At 36.0% G+C, this 24,822-nt stretch overlaps 1 long non-coding RNA gene across 2 annotated transcripts; it reads right to left on the bottom strand.

The window, feature by feature from the left end:
* Window positions 1-8,542: 8,542 nt before the first annotated feature.
* LOC132609035 (uncharacterized) lies at window positions 8,543-14,934 on the bottom strand. Of its 2 annotated transcripts, none has more exons than XR_009570655.1 (2): window positions 9,439-14,934; window positions 8,543-8,801 (listed from the first exon to the last, which is right to left on the bottom strand). It is a non-coding gene; the product is annotated as an uncharacterized LOC132609035 (long non-coding RNA). The 2 variants fall into 2 exon arrangements; XR_009570654.1 differs by having other exon boundaries at window positions 9,543-14,934.
* Between the last annotated feature and the right edge of the window lie 9,888 nt (window positions 14,935-24,822).

Here is a 24,822-nt window from a genome sequence, read left to right as displayed (position 1 = left end):
GTTGTGTTGTGATTTGATTGTTCTGTTGTGTTGGTTTGATGCCACATGTTGTTTGTAGATATTGGAATCTGTTGTTCCATCTTGATTATGATATTGTTGTGACTCTGATATAATGTTGATTACCCACTATTGGTACTTGTGATATTGAACATGATTATTGATGTTAATACATGCCTTGCACTCTCATTTTTCATGATATACTGTGGAGACACTGTTGGTACTTGGTGAAACATTATGATGAGTTGGGCTCGATTTTGATATGAGAGTGACGTGAGGGTTCGATATCCGATGATAGTACCGAAATCTTGGACGAAGTGAGTGCATGGACTCCAGGGGTCCTCCAGGGTGGTGCTGGTGAGAACTCCCCGTGGGCAAAGATTCGGGGTCCCATCTACCTGTTGGGCAAAGATCCGGGATGGGTGACACTTAGACTTTGTGAGTCACCTTCGGTTGTGCTACCGAGGTGTCGATTTGTTCTGTCCGGAGTACATCTGTACAGAGCATTTGCATGGCATTGCATTGCGTCCATACATTATAGCATTGCATTGCATCATGGCTTGCTTTGAGATTTTTTTAGTGTGTACTTGTGATGTTGGATTCAGACGTGATATATTGAGACTTGGCACATTTTGGATTAGATGCTCTATTTAGGCGATGACGCGTATTTGGATTCGATTATGTTTGATTTATACTTTTCGTTTATCTATCAGGCTTTATTATCTGAATTATGATACCTATGCTTAGTCGGCCGATGATAACTACCAGTATTGTTGCTTTGTACTGACCTGCACTTGCTGCATTCCTTTATGAATGCAGAATATCAGGTTGGATCTGCTTCCGTTACACGTGGTTAATAGTCGCTTCAGCATTTGCATCGAGTTTCCAGGGTGAGCACGGTCGTTCGCTGTCTTGAAGACTTCTCTATTATTTATGTCCTATTTCTGTTCAGAGACATAGACGATTTATGTATTATTATTCCTGACATGTATTTATTTCATTTAGAGGCTCCTGTATTACTCAGACTAGAACCTGGGGGTATTTTATTATTCTGCACTATTTGTATTATAATATCTTGAGACTTACGTATTTCTCCTTTTCCCGCTTGACCAATTATTTAATCGTTTCTTTACTTATCTTTGGGTTGAGGGTTCGTTTACCGAGGTATAAAAGGTAAGTACCCGCACTACTTATGTCAAAATGGGTCGTGAAACGCGCTTTCCACGAAAATCTTCCTTCATGTCCTTATTGTCAACTTCTTTTCTTTATCACCTATGATCGCGATACGTTTTCCCACATTCGATGTCATCACCGAACTTACACTTGTTCTCACATATCTATGTCTAAAACACTATCGTTGTTGAATCGTCAACCCGCTATTGGTCACTTGTTCTCACATATCGATGTCTAAAACACTATCGTTGTTGAATCGTCAACCCGCTATTGGTTCACCAGTGTCTCGCGCACCATCATAAAGCCTTGTCGAAGGATAAAGTCAAACCGATCATATCATTGAGCAACCCACTATTGTTAAGCCATAAATGCACTTTGTCACTTCCAAGAAACCTAACGTTGAAACATGGAGACCCTGCAACCCTCTGAACTATCTTCCCATTTCTCACGAACTTTCACAATAAACGAGTCTAATTGCGACTTCACACGGCAACCAAGTCTAACCGCGACTCCACACAATCGAAACCTCAGGCCATAACTAGTGACTGAACTGATCACATATCTGAATCAAGATAACACATCTCGTACAATTCCACAACACGTCATAGATCGACCGTTGGCATAAGAATTTAAGGACGAGTTTCCACCCTCCGTGGGTGATTGAGATAAGAGAGTTCAGATACCAATTGGAATCGACTAGATACCAATTTAAATAAAGTCGCATGAGAGAATGAAAGAATTGGAAGTTTCCTAAATGTCTTATAGCCTCTCGCAGATAAGTATGGAGCTCATCGTACTGATGCACGAGACTCTACTAGACAGGCTCTTGTATTATAGACCGGGTAACCTAGTACTCTGAAACCAACTTGTTACGACCCAAATTAGCTAAATCGTGCGGGCACTTACCTTTCCTACCTCTTTAAGCGAACCCTCAACCCAATGATATTAAAAAATGTAAATAAATAATTAAATAAGCGGAAGAGAATAAATCACGGAAGTCTGACGATAATAATATAGAACAAGTGCGGAAATAAGAAAATACGCCCCAGAGTCTCGTCTAATCCATACAAGAGCATCTAGCTAGAAGTATACAAGTCTGGAATATCATTAACATATCAGGTCTGAATATGTCTCAGAATGGAAAATAAGACATAGATAAAGAAGAATCTTCAAGGCATCGGACGTCTCGTAGTCACCCTGTAGACTCTAAGCAAATCTCGGAGCGACTATCAGCCACGAGAAACAAAAGTAGATCCAACCTAGGATTCTACAGTCATAAAAGAATGCAGCAAGTGTAGGTCAGTACAAAACCACAGTATTGGTAGGTATTATCAGCCAACTAAGTTTAGCTAACATAACCCAGACAATAAAGTAAGACAAGCAGATAAATCAATAAGTATAAGTCAACACAAATTAGAAACCAAGTACACGTTGTCACCTAGGTTGTAGCATCTACACCCAAGTGTGCCAAGTGTCAATATATACAATCTGAATCAAAATAACACAAGTAAATCACCAGTTCATCACAATATAAGCCATAATTCAATGCAATGATGTGTACACATGTACTCTGGACGGAAGTATCGAAGTCTCGGTAGCACAACCCATGATATTTATTTCCTTTAGTTTTTCTCTAACGATGGTGTGTAGTTCAAATTGCGAATACTTCAATTATTTCACTAGCCTTCAGCATAAATACCAAGTCATATTGCCCATATAGATTTATATAGATAAATTAAGTCACACATTTTTTTTTTGTTTTGTTTTGGTATTTGAATTTTAATTTCTCATGATTTAAATCTACTTCATTAACTCTTGGACGGAAAGTGTAAAAGATATTTTAGATTTTCTCTATATGAAACGGGAGGTGCAAAAGATATTTTAGAATATTAAGTCACTTAATTATAAAATAATTACAAATAAATTTCTGTAATAAACATTAATTGGTAACATGATCAAAATGGTAACTAACTCACTTGCTGTCAAGGCTAAAAAAATCACTTTTAATGTGTAAACAATTTTTATACGGCAGAAATTTAACTGCACCGAGTGTTTATACCAAGTTAATGAATGTAACACATATGCCTTGCATTTTTACTTTTTAACATTTAATCATGGTTAATTAATATACATTTTCACTTTAATCCATTAATTTTAATTAGTATTAATTGTTTAGCTAGGTGTAAACGTCCGATACTAATAAATATTTAACCCGAATACATTCTTCCCCTCATTTTTAAACTATATCACGTCCCTCCTAATCTTTATCCAAAGTTCCAAACATGAAGCCATGTAGGATTTAAATACCAGTGACAGTAAAGCATTAACAAATAACCAACTGTAACCATCTCTCTCTATACTTTTAGAAAGAATAAAAAATTTCGCTACCCTTTATATGCTAGTCACAGTAAGTAAAACTCTACTTACTACTATATTTGAGGAAGATTATGCACAGAATTTTGGCAAAAAGTCTTTTAATTCCATGCAAACCCTAGGAGCCGTCTTCTAATCTCATGGCCACCACGGCCACCGGTCAGCCACCACCGGTGGCTGGCCAGTCTTCTTCCATCCCCTCTTCATCTATACAAACTACTCCTAATCTTGTAGATGCTTCTAAACCAAAATATAATGTTTTTTTCAAACCTATAACCCTAAATCTCACGCAAAACCCTACTAGTACGTCCAATATTCCTATGAAGAAGGTTTCTTTTATTAATGGTACTCCAGTGTTACGTTGGACTTAAAAGGAAATTGATGAAATGGAAGTATTGGAGAACCTTAAACATGCTGTCATAGGAAAGTTTTCAAATGGTTGGCCATCGTTGGAAAAATTGAGAACCATCATTCCCATACAATGTGGCCTGAAAGGAAAATGTGACATTGGTTTGTTTCGATCTAGGCACATTTTGATTCGATTGTCTCTCATGGAGGACTTCATTAAGTTGTGTTCCAAGGGTTCTTATTAGTTACAGGCCAAAGATGGGTTCTCATATCAGATAAGAACCTTGATATATGACTCTAAGTTCATTATTGATGAAGAAATTTCGAAGGTAATAGGTTGGATATCTTTTCCCAATCTAATGCCAACTTATTTTTGTAAAGAGACTTTATTTTCACTTGCTACTGCTGTTGGAAGTCCTTTGCAATTAGATCTTGCTACCATTAATCGTACAAGACCTAGTTGTGCTCGTGTCAAAGTGTTGGTAGATTTGTTGTCAGATTTATCACTATTTGTTAACATGGAAATCGAAGATGAGAAGACAAAGGAGATTAGTGTCATTAAAGTTATGATTCACTATGACTATCTTCCAAAATACTGTGGAGAATGTAGATTGCAAGGGCATAATTTTGATGAATGTTGGCATACTCACCCTGAACTTTATGAGGAGGAGGAGTTACAAACAGGAGAGGTGTCTGCGGATGATAGAAAGGCTATGCATAGTGTGGAGCATGCTGGTATTGATTATAGAGATAAAGGGAAAGCAGTTGTGGAAACCCATGCAAACAAGGTGGAGGCACCTGTGATTGTTGCAGGCTAGGAACAAAAGAAGAAGAAAAATGCTCCTTATAATAGAAGGAGATTTAATGCTAGATTTTTGTCAAGTGGTAGAATGGTTGGGGATCCAGGAAACTGGAATATTGTAAAGGATAACAGAAACTTGACATACAAGGTCAAGAAGTTGTTGGGAATGCAAAGAAGAATGATCAGCAACAGCTAGTGGAAAATTCACCTGTGGTTATCCACAACAAGTTTGATGTTCTACAAGGAGATGATCAAATAAAATAGGCCAACAAAGAGGAGATTAACAACAAAGAAGAGGAGGATCTACCCAAAGTCAAGCAAGGAAGTTCTCTTGAAGTTGATGCTATACAATTGAAGATTCCTGGACTGAACAAGGAAAAGATGAATGGGATTGAGAAAGAGGAAGCTGAAGATGGGGAACGTGTGGATGAGCAGTCAAATCTTGATCATTCTGAGATCAAGCAAAATGATCATGTCCAAGTGCTGCTGGATCCTTCAATCAGTAGTGGTCCTAGTGAATTTAGCATAGCAGCTGGAAAGTGTTCTGAGGATTATGATGATCAGGCTCTTCATCAGAGTGTTGAAGGTGTCATTTGTACTATTGAAGATGACTTGAGTGTGGACAGAGATGTTGCTGTTTCTATCATTTTGGCTGATAAAAATGTGCTTTGTGACAAGAGATTGGAGGCTGATCATGATCCAGGAAGATAAGCTAATATGGATGGACATGGTGATGATAATGAGACTGATCTTATGGTAGGAGTTTGTCTGCAATTAGTAAAAAAGGAAGAGTGTGAAGAGGCTTCAATTATCAGCCCTCTTCGACTAAGGATTGAATCACCACATGAGGATCAGCCTATATTGTCTGATAAAAATATGGTGCCTATAACTAATTCACAAGAACATCAGTTGGTTGTTGTTAAAAAGGTGTCAGCTATGAAGGAACTGCATGATAGGGTGTCTCATAATGTTGACGTAAATGTTGTAGAAGTGGGGGATCAGGTCACTAAAGGGGGAAAAGTAGACTCCAATATCATAGAGGATGTTGAAGCTGTTGATTTGTTACTTGAGAAAGTTAGTAAGGAAGCTGCTATTTCCCCAAAAACTACAAAGTCTCATGCTAAAGGTAAAAGAAAGAACAAGAAGCAAGATATTATTGACCAATTGCCTACTACGATGATTCCAAAGAGGGGTGCTCACAAGTCTAGTTTCAAATGATTCTCAAAACTTTATTTTGAAACATTAGATCTGTCAGAACTTAGAAGGCCTTACATAGAGTGCAAATGCTACACAGACATCACAAATCTTTTCTCATAGCATTGATAGAGCCTTTTGAAAATGCTAATAAAATTCATCAGTATAGGAGAAAGATTGGTATGCCTTATGCTAACAGTAATTGTAATGAGAAAATATGGTTCTTTGTAAATGATAATATTGATGTGGATATTTTAGAGGACACTTCTCAACAAGTCACTCTAAAGATGTTTTTCCAGGAGCTGGACAAGACCATAGTTGTGACACTGGTTTATGCAAAATGTGATGCTCTTGAAAGATTATCATTATGGGACAATATGTATTACTTAGCAGATGGAATGACTGCTTCTTGGTTGATTGGAGGTGACTTCAATGTCATATTAAATGAAGAAGAAAAGATTGGTGGCTTACCTGTTTTGCCTCGAGAACATGAAGATTTTGCCTTTTGCATCAATTCTTGTGAATTAGCTGAAATTAGTTTCAAAGGCAGTCCTTTCACTTGGTGGAATGGTAGAGTAGATCAGGAGTGTATTTTTAAAAGGTTGGATAGGATCCTATCTAATGAGCGATTTCAAGATTGGTTTGGACATGTGGAAGTGGATCATTTATCAAGAACTAGTTCTGATCATGCCCTCGTGCTTCTTTTTTGTGATGACCAAAATCAACACTTTGTGAGGCCATTCAAATTCTTGCAATTCTGGATTGAGAATGAAGGCTTTAAGGAGATTGTGAAGAACAACTAGTAAGCAGATGATGGGAATGATATCTTTATTTCTTTCAAGCAAAAAGTGAAACAAGTTAAAACTGCTTTATCTGTATGGAGTAAGCAAACTTATGGAGATATTTTTAAGCAGCTCAACATCAGGGAAGATTTTGTTAAGATTAAAGAGCAGATGTTTGAAGAAGTTCCATTAGAAACAAATAGAATGATTCTCCAAAGAGCACATGCAGAAATGAAGAAATATTTGCATTATAAGGAAGAATTTTGGAAGCAAAAAGCTGGTTTCACTCTCTTTGCTGAAAGAGATCAGAATACAAGATTCATTCACAATATGTTTAACGGGAGGAGGAAAAGAACTCTTTTGAAAAAGATAAAAGATTCTGAGGGTACTTGGACTACTAATGCAGACGAGATTGCAAGTGAAGCAGCGTTCTTTTATCATAAGCAGTTTTCTCAGGAAGATGATCATGCAGAAGCTTTATTCTTGAATCATGTTCCTGAAATGGTGAGTCAAGAGCATAATGAGCTGATGTGTGCTACACCAACTATTAATGAAGTCAAAAATACTGTGTTGAATTATCAGGGGATAGTGCAAGTGGCCCTGATGGCCTGAGTGGCTTATCTTACCAAGTCCATTACACACACTAACCTGGTGTTGCTGCCTAAGAAGAATGATGTAGAGACCTTCTCAGATATGAGGCCTATTAGCCTAAGCAACTTCATTAATAAGGTTATTTCAAGGGTGATTCATGACAGGATGGATAAAGTTCTGCCAAGTCTGATTTCTGCTAATCAATCAGGTTTTGTAAAGGGCAGGAATATCATTGAGAATGTGTTGTTAGCTCAAGAGATTGTATCTAATGTTAGATTGAGAGGTAAACTAGCAAATATGGTCACTAAGCTTGACATGACCAAGGCCTATGATAGGGTGTCCTGGTTGTTTTTAACTAGGGTCCTTGGAAGAATGGGATTTATTGAGACTTTCATTGACATGATTTGGAGGTTGATAACTAATAATTGGTATTCTGTGCTCATAAATGGTCAGTCTCATGGCTTTTTTCATTCTACTAGGGAAATTAAACAAGGTGATCCCTTGTAACCTGCTCTATTCATCCTATCTGTTGAAGTTCTTACAAGGGCATTAAATGCATTATTTGAGGATCACAAGTTTAAAGGATTTGGTATGCCAAAATAGAGTCCTGAGTTAAATCATCTTGCTTATGCAGATGACACAATCATTTTCACATATGCAGACAACTATTCTTTGAACTTAATTATGAACACTCTACAGAAGTATGAGGAGATTTCTGGACAACTAATCAACAAAGAAAAAGATTTCTCTTTATATGTATTCCAAGGTTACAAACAATCTAGTTCGGCAGGTGGAAACCATCACTGGATTTTCAAGAGGTTCTTTTCCTTTTGTATATCTAGGTTGTCATATTACTCATGCTAGGAAAAGAAAGGCTGATTATAATAATCTCTACTACAAGAAAAATGGCTATTAGGGACGAGAAAACTGGTCCCTAAAAGTCATTTTCTGGTCCCAAAAATTCTATAGCGACCAGATTTTACTGGTCGTTCACTCGTCCTTAAAGGCTCTGCCGCTAAAGGTCAATTACGACCACTTTTCTGTGACTGGTCGCTACAGATTTGTAGCGACCAGAAAAAGCCTAGTCTCTAAAACACTTTTAGTGACCATATTTCCGGTCCTTCAAAACTTAAAACAACATACTTCTTCTGGTCTTAAAATTCTTTAAAGACCAAATATCTGGTCACTAAATATATTCTAATAAAATATAAGATCTTCTCTAATTCTATTATTCTAAGAGATCATATAATTTATAACATAGAAACTCAAATGCATATAAGCATTATCGATAACATATCCTTTTCATATATAATATGTAATTCGTTACAAAGAAATGGATTCATATTCCATTAGTAGCAATTTATGGCCATGATAGACAAGTCTTTGTATGGCTTACACAACCCTTTACGTAAAAAGTTAACATCCCTAGCAAAAAATGAAAAAATAAGTTTAACAATCCTAGTAAAATGATAATCAACTTGTTAACTTGTACGATGTCTTCAAAATCCGCATCTTGAATAGTAAACTCAAGTCTTCATATCCTGTAAAATATGTAAGACAAATTCTATCAAGAAAAACTACAACAACAACAACAACAAGCAGCCCAGTATAATCCCACTATGTGGGGTCTGGGGAGGGTAGAGTGTACGCAGACCTAACCCTCACCTTGAAAGGTAGGGCGGCTGTTTCCGAAAGACCCTCGGCTCAAGAGAGGGGACAAAGAGATGAAAAGACAAAAGGTTAGATATGATCAAGCGTATCGAAATCAATATGAAAGCAAGGAATAACAAAGCAAGAAAGTCATGGTAAAAGGAGAATTAACTGCTATAGATAACTATGAAAATGAAAACAATGAAAGTAAATAAGTCATTATACACCAACAGATACTCGCAGAAATCCGAGACAAGGTTGGAATAGCCTCAGTGGAAGACAAGATGCGGGAAGCGAGGCTGAGATGGTTTGGGCATGTGATGTGGAGAGATGAAAATGCCCCGGTGCAGAGGTGCGAGAGGTTGGCCAGCGACGGTTTCAGAAGAGGTAGAGGTAGGCCGAAGAAGTATTGGGGGGAAGTGATTAGACATGACAGGACAAATTATATCAAGAAAAACTACAAAAATAGATAAAACATTTTTAAACTAACCACTCATCTAAAATTCAAATTTTATCAGATGTACAAACCTATAGTAGAGAAGTTGAACAAAAATGTACTAGGAGCTGCAAGAATACAAACAATAATAAATCAAAATATCAACAAAAGACTAGAATTTGTTAGTCATGGGTACCTCAAAATAAAGGAAGTGAAAAGCGGGATGCGACTAGAATGGGGTGATCTTGATCTTCCTCCACAGCAACAACTCATGAAGCTTGCGTGGATGTGCTACAACAAAGCCAAACAAAAAAGGCAGCAGTATACAAATCTTGAAAGCCTGCTATGCACAAAAGCTCAGGTACAGTAAATAAGGGTTACACAATTCAAGAACAAACATCTTTTAAAAAAGAAAACACAGCATGGGTGAAATAGTATTGTATGTGTTCATCTAATGTCTAAAAATGAGTACAACACCTAGGAATATAATTCTTGAATTCATTTAAGTGGCTAAAACAAGAAAATCAGAATATTAGTCTAATTTCACTAAAGAAAAGGATGCAGATTCAACATGGATACATATAATACATTTAAGCTTAGTCCAACACAACATATAGATTTTGATACGCTAGATTTATCCTATAAAATGATTTCTAAAGTTAAAATATACAAGTTATTATCACCATCATACATTGGGTTAAATAAAAGTTACAAAAATGATAAACAAACCAAGTAGCATGTACGTGATAAAGTAGTATACTAGCTTCTACAATTATATCAGGGAATAAGTACACTTTCTTTTAGCAATGCTGAAATCCCTTTAGGTTGAATAGTAAAATATAATGACACATAATCAAAGGACCTTATCGTTAGAAAGAAACTCATTTGACGTATTATAAGTTCCTAAGATTTAAGTTAGAAAGAAACACACTTGACGTATTTTAGAAAATCTCGAAAGAAAACTATACTTCTAGAAATACTTATTCATCTATTTATATATAAAAAAGGCCAAAGTAGCAATCAAACCTGGAAGAAATCTAAAAAGAGCCAGATGACATTCATGTGGTTACGAAGTAGATGGAGAAACAAACAAGGATCCAAGATATTGAATCCAAAGTGACTACCTAACCTAAGATGCTAACAGACATTAGTGTTCCGTAAACACAACATCACAACTTCCCTCTATTTCACTTTGTATGATCGACTTTCTTAAAAGTTCTAAGAAGAGATAAACATTAGCTTAAAGGAGTCTAACTGCAATTGATCTATATTAAACCAAATAAACAAGCAACAGGTAACTAAAAAAGCTACTCTAATACTAGATCTCTAGAAATGCAACAACTTGCGTTAAAACATAATCTCTTAAGTGATTTACTAAAGCAAAGATTTTACATAGCCTATCCCACAGTCAAGTTCAATGAGGCTCTTGGATTACATATCAGAAGAGTAGAAAATAAAGTTGAAAATCCAAATTCGATTAATAAAGGATGTACCAACCTGACGTGAACTAGGCTCATTATATCCATCCCAAGCACATAGAAATAATTTTATCAATTATGCACCCAACTAATCATCATACTATTCTAAAAGTGGGAAGCTCCAACTATCAAAGTTGAAATACCAAAATGCCCCTTAAAAGTTAAACGACATTCGTACCCTTCTATCCTATAATATTCTTTTTACTGTATTGTAGAGATGGGTAATTATACATTGTAAGTTTGGTGGACTAATATTTAATTGTAAGTTACAATTAGCAAGACAAAAAATCACCAGTTACTATATGTACAATGAATCAACCTGCTGAAGGTATGTCTCAAGGCAACGTGTGCGTACGTTTTCCTTGATTTTGGTAGCTTCCAACAATAATTGCACATTTAAACTTATTTAATACAGTTGTAATCATTTTGGAAATTAAAGTCTCTATTGTACCATGTATATTTTGCTTGTAATGGATATGAAAAGAAACCATCAAACATTCAAAGCCTTTTCTCTAATGTGACTGTTGAGATTTCTACAGAATTTTTAACAGTACATCTTGGCTTATAAGTCTAATGACTTCACAAGATTTTTGTGCAAACCATGTCACGGGACAATATAATGTTATTGCATTTCTATCCAATCCATTCCTCAAGTTCCTACTTCTTCATTTGCAGCTATTAAGTTCGACCATTTGCAATTGCAAGTGTCGATGAAAAATTTAAATCCGAGAGACCGAGGAGATGAAAGCTCAGATTCCAAAGAGAAGTTATCAAAGAAAAGATAATTCAACTTTAACTTCAAAGAATTTGATAAGATCTAGGAACTAAAGTGGATAGCTACATGTTCATTGTACTTTCTACCAAATTTGGAGTTCAATCATTGCTGTCAAGGCCGTATAAGCATTTTGCTGCCTTCAGGTCATAGTACTTTCTACATGGGCATTGTACTTTCTACCAAAGGATTCAGAAGTGTTGTAATTTTAATGAATGTAATGTACTTCTTTTAAAATTAAAAGTTAACATAAATGTTATAAAGTCTAATCCGCACATATGAACAATATTAAATTCGACTTTCGTGTAATGAAAGAGGAATAACAATCTTAAAAATGAAATATCTAATTGAAGTTGAATACAAACATAACACATTCTCTAAAAGAGAGATTACTAATTAGCAACTCCACCCTTTGATCACATCACTTATATTCATATTTTATTACTCGACCTTTTAAGTATGTATAAATTTTATAATAATGATATGGAACAAACGTGCAACGCATCTTTCCAGAAACTAGTAACTCAAATATTAGTAGGTCAATTAATTAACATGTTTACGTAATTGAATTTAACTATGTCCTGAGATGGTTTAAGACAACTATTTTTTATTTTTTTTACTGAATGAAATAGTCAACTAAGTGTTAGCGTATTAATGACTAATTCAGCTTAAGGTGACTTAAACTAAAAGGACACGTAAGCAGGAACAAACACTTAAAGAAATCCTAACCAATAGGCAAATTAGTTGTTAGTTAAACAAAAGTGATCATCTAATTAGCGAATCACACATTTATGAATTATTCAATTTTTTGTTATAACCAAATATGAATTAATGAATTATAGTTTTTCAAGAATGACTCATATAAGCAAGCTTATCACAAAACTGACACATGTCTTAGGCAGATAACCAATGGGTAACTTACAGCGAAAAGAACACCTATTTTTAGACATTTACAGACATAATTTAAAAGGAAACCCACGTAAATATGCATAACAAAACTAGAGACAGGACTACATGCATTAGCAGTGAGGCAACAATAGGAAAATATTACGAGTAACTGCAACAAAGATCATAGAATGTAAAGTCTAAAACTAAAGACAAGGAAAAGGTGACGGGCCAAACAGACAGTCTTAAGACCTGTTATCTAATGAAACTAAACAAGCTTTAACACGTCGATCAAACTATAACTTTTTCTTTAAATTTGAAGCGAACATCCCTAAGGTGGCAATCTCTAAATGATTAACAGCTCCGATACATAGATCTTGAAATTCAATAGACAACTTCTAAGACATAATCTCTACAATGGAAATACAGGTCCTAGTATATGATTTTCAAAACAAAACGCATCCTCACTTTGTTTCCTTAAGTATTCTAACATTTAACCTTAAATAGAATGCAGAAACCAGCAGTCACAAATGTTTAACGAATATTTATTAACCGAGAAAAGTCATAGAGCAGGGACAAGGCATACTCTGACTCAACTAAAGATGCAGCCACTAATGTTTTTCCAAGTATGACTTTTAAAGAAGTGAATCCTGGGATATAATTTCTAAATGCTAGAAGTTTAAAAAAGAAATAAGGTTTCAAGAGCAGCAAGTCTCAAAGCATTCTTTCCGGATAAACAAATCATTTATTGTGCCTTCTAAATGTTATATATATATATATAACATGTTTTACAACATGTTTTTTTTCCAAACAAAATCAGTCATGAACTTTGATTTATAGACCCGATATGAACTAAAAGCGTGTTTTTCAGATGGATGATAATGAACCACTAGCATAACATATTCTTGGTGCACAGATACACAAGAAGAATGTCGCCAAACATGGACACACACACTAAATTGCTAGCATGAAATCCAAGTAGTAGAGTATGCTGTCCCTTTTCTTAAGAGTATGCTATCCTATGAACATGATTTTTAGGAGAATGTACCTCAAATTTTAACATGACCATCACATAGAAAAAGCTTCTGAAACAAACAACACAAGATAGTTTGTAACAGGCAAAAGAAAAAAAAATTAAACCATTTGGGAAAACCTACGTTGCTTGGTCTCGGGTGCAGGTGTCTGATACGGGTACGGATCTAGAAGTCGGATCCTTCATGATCTGAAATTTAAGATTCGGGGGTATGAATCTAGGTATCGATACGGGTGCGGGGATTCGGCTAAAAATAAATCAACTATATAAAAATATAGTTGTATGTCTTAATTATGAGACATTATGTGGAAAGTTACAAGGTATTCGGATGAGAAAATATTAATCAAGAGGAGAATCTCAAAAGGACTAAGGAAAAGAACTGACATATAAATTTCTATATACAAGTTATTCCATTTTCTTCAATTTCATCTTAGCTTTTGTTTTTATTACAGAAATCATTGTATTTGTCCCAAATTTCTCCGTCGATTTTGGTCAAAGTATCCAAAATCAATTGATTATATCCGGTACGGATCCCACACCCACACCCATGTCGTGTCTACACGGGTGCGGCACCAAAAATAAAGAGTCCGACGAACATAGGGGAAAACAGATGACCTTAGACATTGGCAAGAATCTAAGCCCAAAGCCCCAAACATACAAGAAATAGAAATTGTTTATCAAAGTTCAATATTGGGGATAAAAAATTGTAAAATCAGATGACAAGACAAAGTCACAAATGTAAGATGAAAATCCATATTCAAGAAAAGAATAAAGAGATACCAATAATGCTGTAGTGAAAGACCAAAATAAAGGAGTGACAAACAACACAAGCATACACAAAATCATAGCCCTGAAGAACCAATTAATCAGCAAGAAAAATTAGAGAAACATCCTGGCAGCTTGGAAATATGAGGAAGCACGGCAGATACGACCAACAATGGCGACAGATAATCTTTTCTCCCGCTGATAATGACCTCCTGGCGAGCTGACTCTACCTCCGATGATGACCCCAACTCAATCGCACAGTACGACATGTCACAGAACAAAAATACAAAACATACCTGAAACAACACACCAAAACCGAATAGTCGTAAACCCCTAAAAGGTCGTGAAGAACAGTTGAAGACACAAATTGTCAATTTGAATGAAGAAGTCAAGCACAAATTCCAATGAACACTAGAACAGGTTGTCAAAATGATGAGGAATTAAGGATTTTGTGAGACTGAGATATAGGGAGTAAACCCTAGTCACTAAAATGATGAATGGAGGAACGTTGTTTTTGCTTATTTTTATATTTCTTTATAATTATTAATTATATATTATATTATATTTTTGGAGGAAAAAATGGGTGGCACTTCAGTCACGCCCCATTCACTATATCAGGGACCAGAAATTGACAATTTTAGGGATGAGATTTAGTCCTTCGCCATTTAAGAGAGAATTAGGGAACAATGAAATATCTTGTCAGTAACAATATAGGTTTAGCGACCAGATTTGTATACCGCCGCTAAATGTTGGTCTTAGATAAGCCTTTTTTCTTGTAGTGCTCCTCAAGAAGGTAAAGGACAAGCTGCATGCATGGAAAGGAAAGTTATTATCTCCAGGAGGAAAAGCATTGTTAATTACTAGTGTATTGCAAAGCATTCCCATCCACTTGTTATCTGCTATTAAACCTCCAAAATTTTTAATCAAGGACATTCATAAGATTTTTGCAAGATTCTTCTAGAGTAGTAATGAAGATGTTAAAAAGAGACAGTGGTCAGCATGGTTGAATATGTGCTATCCAAAGCATGAAGTGAGATTAGGATTTAGGTCCATTTTTGATGTATTGAAAGCTCTATGTGCTAAACTGTGGTGGAGGTTTAGAACTATGCACTCTTTATGGTTAAATTTTCTGTGGATCAAGTATTGCAAAAAGCAGTATCCTCAGGATGTTCAATAGAAGGGTGGATCTCAAGTGTGGAAGATGATGCTTGAAGCTAGAGACAATATAGAGCAAGAGATTTGGTTGGAAACTAGAAGTGGCACTGCAAATATCTGGTTTGATAATTGGACAAGGTTAGGATCTTTATGTTATTACTTCTCCATCAGTTCCCTATTGATGAAAGAGTGGAGGATGTGAAAGAGCTTATGAATGGAGGAAGTTGGGATATTGTCAAGTTATAACAGTATTTCCCTGAAGAGATTGTCGATCACATAATGGCTGAACTAGAAATTAAAGAAAATTCTCAAGAATGGGATAAGCCTTGGTGGACGATAACTAGTACTGGAGACTTTTCTGTGGCAAGTGCTTGGGAATTGTTAAGGAAAAAATTTCACTCTTCTGAGATTTAAAAGGACGTATGGATCAAAGGCTTGTTTTTTAAAATCTCTTTCTTCTTATGGAGATTGTGGAAGTTTAAAATTCATGTTGATGAAGTTCTAGCCTCAATAGGAATCAATGTGGTATTTAGATGTGTATAATGCAGGATTCACCAACAAGAGACCATTGATCACCTGTTTTTAAATAGCAGCTTTGCAACTTCTATCTGGAGTGTGTTCAACAATGCTGCTAACCTTACTATTACTTGTACCCAGGTCGTGCAAGTAGTGATGAAATGGTGGCATGCCCCATGTCATTACAAGCTGAGACCTGTTTACAAAGCAGTGCCAGCTGTAATATTGTGGCATTTATGGAAGTGGAGGAATACAACTTTGCATGGAGGCTCTATGTCTGTTTTCAAGATACTGCATGTGATCAATTTAAGCATCTACTTGTTTTGTAGAACCAAAATTTTTCTCATTCAAGACATGCCAAAGAAATGGTCTGATCTCATTGATTTCTTTGAGCGGTTTAAGCTAAAAATAAGTTGCAAGACTGTCTTATGGAAATTGCCAGTAAGAGGATGGGTGAAATGTAATTGTGATGGAGCAGCAAAAGGAAATCCTGGTCAAGTGTCATTGCCTTTTGTGTTAGATATGAAAAAGGAGATTTGTTGTTTGCTGCAGGACAGAAAATTCCTGATGGAAACAATCTAGTTGCTGAGGCTATTGCTATTAAGAAAGGAGTTGAGCATTGCATTGTTAATAATTTGGTTCCTTTGATAATTGAGACTGACTCTCTAGCTATGCAGAAGTTCATTATGGATGAATGGGATATCCCTTGGAGTATTGTGATGATAGTAAAGGAGATTCAAAGATTAATAAAGGGAAAGATAGTGAAGGTGGAGCATATTTTCAGAGAAGGTAATGCACTAGCAGATTTTTTGGCTAGCTTTTTTTTGGTTTTACAGGTACACAACAGTTCACTACTTTCTAGGAGTTACCAATTATGGCAAGAATAATTCTCAACTCAGATAAATCTCAAATACCATATTTGAGAATCAGATATGCTACAAATTCTATACAACTTCAAACATGAGGAGGAAAAGAGTTGTAGCGTCTGATATGTGCTATAGCTGATGTTTTACACTGTCATTCATGACATACTGTTACTGAATTGATCTAACACAGTTGGAAACTATCTTTATGGGTGGTATTAGTGTGATCACATGCTCATTCCCATGCAGAGTGTTTGCAGCTATTTTAGTTTCAAAACACAACAAGAATGGGACATATGACACTCGGAATACTTGCTGAATTGCAGGAAATGTGAGTTGGAAACTCTTTTGGAGGCCTGAATTATATTCATCTAGATCTTGTTCGATACCACCCGGTAAGAGCTTGGAGGTGTGATAAATGGAGGAAGATCAAGGCACCAGAATTAGTATTTTTCCAGAGCTTTTTCATTGCTGTTTTTAGCTTAGTTTCTTAGTTAGTTTAGCTTTTCTTTTGTTTCTTTTGTTTTCTTAGCTTTGTTTTTGTTTTCAAACTCTCCTATTTTACAGTAGTTCTTCTGTATAGATTCTTTATTTTAATAAATCCCCATCATTATGATGGTTTCATTAAAAAAAAAAGGAAGATTATGCATGTATCAAAACAAAAAAAATCTCATTATTTATACAATAGCTCTTTACATAAGCTAGTGGGATATCATACTTTTTACGACAATTCATCATATGATTGCCTAGGATTTTAATAATTTGAAAAGAAAAATGAAGCTCAGACGAAAATCAGTAATGAGATTTGACCATTAAAAAGCATATTCATTAATTTGATAGCATTCATACCCAAATTCAGTACAATCGAAATGCCTATTATATATCATTTTCAAATTTTAGAAAATGCCAGTGGAATAGCATTCACAAATTTGGATGAAGAGAATAGCCGACTCATATTTTCTAAGTTAATAACGGGGAACATGAGTAATTTAACCATCACCGCGTACAATAGACCTTGTGGTCCGGCTCTTCCCCGGACTCCGTACATAGCGGGAGCTTGGTGCACCGGGCTGCTCTTTTTGGTAATTTATAAGTCTTTTTTTTTTTTGGTGAACAAACGACTTAAAAGTTTCAAGAATAAATGATATTTATTTTTACATTAACTAAAAGACAGACATTTTTTTTGTTGATACTTAGTTTAGTTTTATAAAGTTTAGCCTAGTTTACACTTAAGTCCATTTAGATTACTCTTTGTACACGTGTACACATGTGTATATATAGTGAAGTGTAATTGTAAAGACTTGGTAGGTTCATTTTTACACAAAAATAAGAATTTTTCTTCTCTCTATCTCTCTGATTTCTCCAACTCCTTTCTCTGAACATCAATTCAATTTCTGTTTCTCTTCAATAAATTCCGCAATGTAAGATGGTATCATATCCTAACTCCTACAAATTTGGAGAGAGCTTCATCGTCTCTACCGATCGATGCTAATAGCGTTAGGGTTATAAATAACTAGATCAAATTCTCTTCATTCGCGAAGTTAGGGTTTTCAGTTTTTGTGACATTATCGATCAAGGATTGGTAAATTTCAACTCAATTACTTCCATTAATCGGTACTTTCTCCTTTTCATGCACTCAATTTGATTTTTGTGCCCTAATTTCGACTCATCTTGTTTCGATACATGCGATTTTGGTTGTTTTGTTGAATTGTTGTATACGAGATGGTTACACCAGTAGTTAATACACCGACTAATGCTGCTAATGCAACAAATGCAAATAATTCCACATCCAATGAGAATATTGGAACATCTAGTTATGGTTTTACCCATTTTACTGCTAAATCTTCCTATTTGTATTATCTACATCCATCTGATAGTCTGGGAACTGTTCTAGTTACCTCTAAATTCAATGAAAAGGGTTATGGAGGTTGGAGGAGAAGTATGCTGATCGGTTTGTCATGTACGAACAAATTAGGACTCGTTAATGGAACCCCAAGCAGACCAGAAGTAAATTCTCCATATTTCGAGCCCTGGTGTAGAGCAAATGATATGGTACTTGCTTGGATATTGAATGGGATGGAACTTGAAATTGGGAGAGTGTAATGTACACAGAAATTGCAGAGAAATTATGGAAGGATATTGAAAGGAGTTATGGCCAAGCCAATGGCACTAAAGTTCATCAAATCAGAAAATAAATTGCATCTATTTCTCAAGGGTCCTCAACTATTGCCTCCTACTTCTCCAAAATAAAGAAATTGTGGGATGAACTTGAACACTCTATTACTTATCCTGATAGCTCTTGTGGTTGTAAAGTGGGTTTTCAGAAAATAGAAGAAGAACAAAGGCTGCATCAGTTTTTAATGGGATTGAATGGAGCTCATTCAGGAGTTAGGAGGAACATTTTAATGAGTAAGACACTTCCTGGTATTGACACAACATATTCCATGTTGATAAATGATGAGAGTCAACTGGAGGCACACACTTCCAATCCCTCATTTCATTCAGATGATGCATCCTTTCTACAGGGGTGCAGAAGCATTATTCAAGTCATTACCCTCCAAAGCAATAAAACAATTATTTACAGAAGTTGAATTTTGATAATAGGAGGTCAAATAACAACTCAAACAACCCGTTTTGTAGATATTGTAAGAAGCCTGGGTACGTTATTGCAAATTGTAGAAAACTTCAGTATCTTAATAGCTTCAACAATGCCAACGCACATAAATCTGTTATAAACACATCTTCAAACCAATATTGGAGGACTGATGCATGTGTTCAAGGTCGAGAGACTCAAGTTGAAATGAGGTCTGAGGGTTCAATCAAATCTAGTCAGTCTAATGGAAAAGCAACACAATTTTCACCTGAACAACTGACTCAAATGATGTGTATACTACAGCAGTTGAAGAGTTCTTATCCTGATCAAGATTCATCTGACAGAATTTATGCAGGTCTAGTAAACACTTCTGATTTTAGTAATTGTTGCTCTTTTGCTTGCCATATGTCTAGGGTAGTTGATAATCCTTAGATCATAGACTCAGGTGCTAACAATCACATGACCTCTGTTAAATCCTTTCTAACACATATCACTCCTCTTCCTATTCCATATCTCATTACTTTGCCTAATGGATACATGGTTAAAGTCACTTGCACTGGTACACTTACACTATCATTAGAATTAGTTTTATAAGATGTCCTTTTTGTGCCTTCCTTTAGATATAATTTGATTTTTTTACATAAACTGTTGTGTCAATTTAATTGTGGAGCTTATTTTACTGCCTTTAACTGTGTTCTACAGGGCCCTTCTCAGAAGAGGCCACTAGAGTTTGGTAAAGTGTCAAAAGGGCTCTACATACTCAATTCTAAGTCTATTACCCCTACTTCTACTCCTACTCCCTCTGTAAATGCCATTGCAGCTACTGATTGCTATGCTAATACTAATAAAGCTGCTTTTCATTCTGTTGTTTCTCACATTGATTTAATATCTGCTCCTCTTGTTTGTTATTCTGCTACTACTAATGCGAGTTACTTTGGCATCTAAGACTAGGCCACATGCCTTACCGTAAATGAAGTCCATCACTGCTTTACATGATAAACTATCCAAGAAACAAGATTTTATATGTAAAATGTGCCCCATAGCAAGACAACAAAGATTAGCCTTCCCTGGCAGCTCTATTAAATCTACATCACATTTTCAACTCATCCACATTGATTTATGGGGTCCTTATCACACTCAAACATATAATGGATATAAACATTTCCTAACCATAGTGGATGACTACTCTAGGGCTACTTGGACTAATTTCTCTCTATTAAATCCAATGCTTATTCTCTTATTAAATTTTTCATTCTCATGGTATGCATCATTCAAGGTCATAAGATCTGACAATGCTTTTTAATTGGTTTCTAGTTCTATGGCAACTACTTTCTTTTTGTCCCAGGGCATAGTCCACCAAAGTTGTACTCCTCACACTCCATAACAAAATGGTATTGTGGAGTGGAAACATAAATACCTTTTGGAGACAGCTAGATCCCTTTTATTTCAATCAAATCTCCCTTTAAAATATTGGGGTTAGTGTGTGTTCACTGCAACATATCTTATAAATAGGTTTCCTTCTCCCATTTTGAAGAATTCCACTCCTTATGCTCTTCTTTACAAGACTGATCCTTGTTATTCTCATCTTAAACCTTTTGGTTTTCTTGCTTTTGTTGTAGTTCTTAAACCCTATATAGATAAGTTCAAGTCCAGGTTATTGACTTGTGTCTTTCTTGGTTATAGCATGACTAAGAAGGCATAAAATTTACTTGATATAGAAAAGCATGGTGTTTGCTTCTCCAGAGATGTCCAATTTCAGGAGACAGCCTTTTTTTATTCTCCTCACCTACTCCTAACATTTTCCTCCTTCTACAACTGTTATTATTGATCCTCCTTCTCCTTCTCAGTCCAATCCTTCTTATCCTTCTTCATCTGCTGCTCTCTTGCTCCTGTCTCTCCCATCTCTTCCTTACATCCTAGTTCTATTTCCTCTTCTGATTACTCATCTGGTTCATCTTCAACTCCTCATCACCTCCCCTGGCTTTAAGAAAGCCTTCTAGGGTCCATGCACATCCTTCTTACTTAAATAAAATTGTTTGTTATAAAGCATCTGCATCCAAGGATTATACTAAACGTACTTACTATGCCTTAATTGAGCCTCAATTCTATCATTAAGCTGTTTTTAACCCTGCTTGGCAGGATGCTATGCTTAAAGAATTTCAGGCCTTGGAAGCTAATAGCACATGGACCATTATTCCCCTTCCTTTTAGTAAGAAAGCCATTTCCTTCGAATGGGTGTACAAAATAAAACAAAAGGTTGATGGTACAATTGAGAGATACAATGCCAGATTAGTTATAAGAGGTGGCACACAACAAGAAGGGATTGATTTTACTGAGACTTTTTCCCCAGTAGTTAAACTCACCACCATAAATTGTTTGTTGTTTGTGGCTGTTAAGAATCTGTCACGACCCGGCTAGGGGCCGCGACGGGTACCCGGGGCTAACCACTGAGCACCGCTCGTACTATCATTTACCTAACCCATTTAACAATTATTCATCTATTTACGGTTAGCTTTAAATAGAGAATTTTCTTTTCATTACAAAAATATAACGCGTTGATACAAAACATATTTCAATATACTTATACACATGCGTACTACCCACGTTGTGGAACCACACAACCCACATTGAGCATCTACGAGCCTCTATTGAGTGACATACAAATATATACACAAAGGGAACAACCAATTAGCACCTCTGGAAGATGGAGTGCTCTTCAGCTCGGCTAGTGACTCCTATCAGTCTGGACCGCTTTCCCGTCTACCTGTGGGCATGAACACAGCATCCAAAGAAAAGGATGTCAGTACGAGCATTGTACTGAGTATGTAAGGCATACATCAAGAAATAAAGTAAGAATAAGAAAGTAAAGTAAGTACAAGGAGATAATCGATAACTGCTTGCCTCTTAAGGCGGATCCATGCATGCATACTCATAAAGCATCATATAGTAAATTGCTGCGGAACGCGCAGCCCGATCCATATGTCATCATATGTTAGTGCCGAGGAACGTACGGCCCAATCCATAAATATAATAAGTTAGTGCCGAGGAACGTACGACCCGATCCATAACCCATATATCCCGCGTCCGGGATGAGAACATGATATGCCAGCTGACCGGGTGGCTATACGTCTATAGCGCCTCACCTTTCCCCATTTCCCCTGAAAACATTTTCATATCATATATATACATACATAATATACATAGCATGCTTGAGAGCCCAAGGAAAAGCTGTAAGTACGTCGGAGTGACGTAAGGTCGAAAGCCTCCGATTATGTTATGGAGTAATCATCGTCGCTTTATCTCACCTTGAAGGAACAATTATTATAAGGCGAGACTATCAATGAAGAATAGCATTAAAAGAAAGCATAGAATAAAATCATGAACTTCATAAGGCATCCATTCATATACTTTGGAAGATTTAGAAATAAAGTCACCATCCATGAATAAATTGAGAAATCAGTAAATAGCTCGACGTTCTCATATAGTCCTTGAAATCGTAAACTTGAAACTTTTAAACATAAGACCGTTCTCATCATAGTCATCATAATGATATTCTCACTTTTGACATCATCGTTGTCATTGAAAAAAATATCCTTCGTCGTTATCATAAGAACTCACATAATCACAACCTTTGGTTTTGGAAAATAGGAGTACTTGGAAAACATTTATGGAATATCAAGAAGGAAATCATGCTTCAGAATCTTAGACTTTTTAACCTTTGATAGCAAGGAAACGATGGGAGCATTTATGAAATCATAAGCTAGGGATCATGCCTTTGAAAGAAAGGGAATAGCCTCACATACCTTTGACATTTACTATTCTTATCGCTTGCTCGTACTTCCTTTATTGCGCGTGCATATACCTTCAAGAGAATTCATGTCGTCGTTAGCTAAGAAATTATAAGGACGGACTACTATTTCTAGGGAAAATTGGGCAGCACTACCTTTGTTTATACTGCGTTTCCCATATTCTATTTTAGCTCCCAAACATTCGCGACAATATCCACAATATAGAAATCAGCAATCATCATTTATGTACGTTTAGCAAAATCCACCAATTTGCTCCAATTTCTCCACATTTAGTGGTTTTAGCTAATCGTCACTTTTACTCATGCGTCGCACTTATTCCATGGTCAAAACGTCATTTATAACGTATTTATAATCATAGCATATCAACTTCCATGATTCCATTCAACCATCACTCCACAGTGACACTATTCACTAAATAATGGTGCACTTCCTATGTCTTACTACAATTCAAGTGTCTTAGTCTTCTAATACTTTAAACCACATGCTAAAGTCATAAAACTCACCTTGGATGGTGGTGGAACAAGCTTAGAGTAGAATCCTTCCTTGTGCACCAAAACCCTCCTTTACCTCTTTTGTGATTTCTTGGAGAAGATGACTTCCAACTAGGTTTCATTCACTTGTTTCATAAGTTTAGTGTTGATGATCCTAGTTTCTTCCCTTGATTCCCTTGAATTTCTATGGATGAAGTATTGAGAGAGTTCTAGAGCTTTCTTGAGTTGTATAGATGAATAATGAAATAAAGTGAGGGTTTGGTCCCTTTTTAATAATCACATAACTGATCTTTAATGAACAACCGTCGGGTGAACAGTGGTCGTAAACCACAATTTACGGACCGTATTGTGGTTTACGGTCCGTCCTCCATGATCGTTTTTAATCATCCCAGAAACAGAAAGGTTTGGCTGGAAATATGGCAGTTTACGACCGAGGTTTACGGTCCGTAAACCAGTTTACGGGCTGTCCTCCAAGTCGTATTTAACCATTTCAACATTAACAGAAATTTGAAGTTGGAAAGCTGGAAGACGATGGTGGTTTACGGTCCGTAAATCACTTTACGGGCCGTATACCACTTCACGACCACTGTGCTGAATAAAAATTTTCGCGACTTTCTTATTTTCCAAAACTTCATAATTAGCCATTCCCGCCTTAACAAACACCATACACTCAAACTTTTCATCATTCCACTCATCATACAAGTTTGGAGAAATTTCCGAGGTGTAACAGAATCGCTGGGACATTCATCAATTAGATGTCAACAATGCATTCTTGCATGGTGATCTTGATAAAAAAGTTTACATGAAAGTTCCCCTTGAGCTACAAGTTCAGAATTCCTCTTCTTTTGTTTCTTCTTCCTCTTCTCCCTTGTTTGTAAGCTTATTTCTATATGGACTTAGACAGGCTTCAAGGCAATGGTATACCAAAATCGCATCTGCCTTACTATCTAGGGGTTATCAATCTAGTAAAAATGATTACTCTTTATTTCTTAAGTCTGTAGGTTCTTCTTTCACTGTTGTGGCTATCTATGTTGATGACAATCTTTTAAATGGGGATGATATAAAGGAGGTAACTTCCCCCAAGTCTTATTTAGATGCTCAGTTTAAAATCAAAGA

This window comes from Lycium barbarum, chromosome 9 (assembly GCF_019175385.1).
Source record: "Lycium barbarum isolate Lr01 chromosome 9, ASM1917538v2, whole genome shotgun sequence".
In the NCBI taxonomy this organism is placed as follows: domain Eukaryota; kingdom Viridiplantae; phylum Streptophyta; class Magnoliopsida; order Solanales; family Solanaceae; genus Lycium; species Lycium barbarum.
The sequence above is the reverse complement of the archived record's forward strand: the minus strand, read 5'-3'. Positions and strand labels throughout refer to the sequence as shown.